The following is a 2,596-nucleotide window of genomic DNA, read 5'->3' as shown; positions in this document are numbered from 1 at the left end:
TAGGGTTATAACTTTTTTATAACCTCTATACCTTGTTCATATTTTGAAAGAACTTTTGCTGGTAATGAAAGGAAATGACCTTCATCTGGTCAAATTATGTTAGACGGTTAATATCTGTTTTAAAAAAATAAAATACCAAAGGCAATTTTCTCTTTAAGAACAAAAGGAACAAAAACACATAATCGGGTAATGATAATATAAAATAGGCCACTAAAAGTAAAAAAATGATGATTGTTTAGTGTTAGCAACGCTGAATCGAAGCGGAACGTTGCTCTTGCCCTAACATGCGGCATGAGTTTCCTGCATCACTCTGATGCTTTGTTCACGGCATTGGTTACTGCGTGGGATATCAATTCTTGATGGCTCTTTCTTCCAATGTCTTCTGAGACACCCCAGTGCTGATTGGTAGGGCGCTAAGCCTCCTCTAACTCAGCAAAGTCAGCTACACGGAACTTCTGGTCTGAGAAACCCTCGGTCAGCCCCAAACAGTGCAAATGAAGAGACAAACTCGCTTCAGCCTACGCCTTGCAACTGGCATGAGTATGAAGGCAAGAATTGCAAGAATGACTCTTGAATTCCAGCGAGCATTGCTGATGTTGGGATTTTTTTTTTTTTAATTCAACCAGTGGAAATCGACCATTTCATCATGGAAGCGATAATTCTTGTCAGGTGGTAGAGAAACCGCATATCATCCCTCCACTCTAACCGATCAGTAATCTCATCAGTTCCATTTACAAAATTTGGGGTTTCAATGTTTCGTAGTTGTTAATCAGATTGCGTACAAAAAAATACTCAATGTTTGGGGACCTGTATTGGCTCCGAGCCCCTGGTCCATCACTTAGCGTAGTATTCGTCCAGGACCCTGGGTTTGGGAGCTGATGAATTGTGGTGCTTGGTGGCCTCTGCTGGGTGAACATTCTTTGAAGCCCACCTCAACTCCAATTGCTTTTCCCCGGGATTGACGCTGGTGGTGTCAGCTACAATCATGTTAATTTTAACCCCAAAGCTGGTATTCGTCGATCACAACAGAGATGCCTTTTGCAATGCTTTCGGCCTTGCTGTCATTCATTCAGCGCTGCTTGCTTTATCTCGGAGTCAGGATTCTTCAAAACAACTGCCTGATACTCTCGTCCCTCAGGATGTTTGCCATCAAAATGGGAGGGGACCTTCTGTCTTTGCGTAGACCCCCTTCATTTCCTCTTTGACCTGCGAGAATGAAAAGCAGAAGCAGATCTGTGGTGATTGTAATTTGTAATTGTAATTTGCTTAATTAATTACACTTAAATACATAATTGAAAAAAATAATTGGATTGATATATTTTATTAGTAAGTAATTGTGATTTAATTAATTACTACCTCAATTTCTGTAATTTATAAAATTACACTTCAATTATTCCTTGTTGCTGAAATTATAGTATTATTTCCATATTTGATTGAATAAAGTAATTTTGTAATTGAATAAAATCTAATTATGATTTAATTGCTAAAACTTTAGTTTTGTTGTAAATTAATTGAAATATAATTGAGAAAAATACCATGTAATTGTAACTTTTTTAATTACTTAATTTCTCTGAGCAAAAGACAATGCTAAGTCCAGCCTGAACAATGTGTTTCCCGGTCCACTGTCCATGTCCAGTACTGTAAATCAGAGCAGAGCACGATTTTTTATTGAACTCACCAGGGTTGCTCCCCTGAAAAGTGCCTTGTTTTGCTGCTGGTTGGGATGGTGTGGGATGTTGACTCCTTCTTGATAGTTTCTGGCAGATCTAGCAGCTTTGTGATCGAATTTTTGTGCCCAGTGACAGGTTCATGGGCAATCATAGTTTTGTGGAGGAGTGAGAAAACATCGGCGTGGCTCTTATCTCTCAAGTCTTCGGTCTGATTCAGTGTCAGCTCCTGCACACGTCAAATAAGGAGCTGACATGCTAGCAGTGACTGGGTTTCGGTCTTTTAGATGGATGTATCGTTTGAAGGCAGCATTTATTCTAGTCTGTAGCCTACTTGTTCCCTACTCTCCTTTGACTTGTACAGTTCTTTGTCCTAGCATTCAGGGGCATTTCCCATCCAACTTTGTGAAACAAATAATCATCTAAACACCATAATCCCATCTGGGCATTATCAAACACTTGCACCACTTTCTCCAACTTTGTAAATTTTCTGCTTGATCAAAGAACGAAAATTCAATGTTCATCCACAAAATTTCACCTCTACAGTCTACATGGCTTATACAGTGAAAGTAAAACTGAAACTCCAGGATTGTGGAAAGCTGTAGGCTACAATATATCACTACTAAACGAGACAGATTTCCCCAAATTTACATGGCTGATAAAGTGAAAGCAAGAATAGAAACTAAAACTCCAGTACATTGTGATGGCAGTACAACTTATCATTGATCCATTTTCAGTCAAAGTGCTTGTAATGGACCTTGTGATAACTTAGCACGGTTTTGCATTTCATATTATTGGCTGTAATGTGTATTTATGTTTTTTTTTGTTTCGGGGGGACTTGTTTAAAAGAGTGTTGAAAATGGAGTTTGGTTTCTTCAATTATACCAAAAAGTTCATCCAATCATGATGCAGGACTTTGATTTTGGAAA

At 38.6% G+C, this 2,596-nt stretch overlaps 1 pseudogene; it reads right to left on the bottom strand.

Moving 5' to 3' along the window:
- Window positions 1-293, bottom strand: part of LOC119592817 — a 2,968-nt pseudogene extending 2,675 nt beyond the window's left edge.
- Between the last annotated feature and the right edge of the window lie 2,303 nt (window positions 294-2,596).

This window comes from Penaeus monodon, chromosome 31, assembly GCF_015228065.2.
Source record: "Penaeus monodon isolate SGIC_2016 chromosome 31, NSTDA_Pmon_1, whole genome shotgun sequence".
NCBI classification, from domain to species: domain Eukaryota; kingdom Metazoa; phylum Arthropoda; class Malacostraca; order Decapoda; family Penaeidae; genus Penaeus; species Penaeus monodon.
Note: the sequence above shows the minus strand (reverse complement) of the source record. Positions and strands in the feature narration are given on the sequence as shown.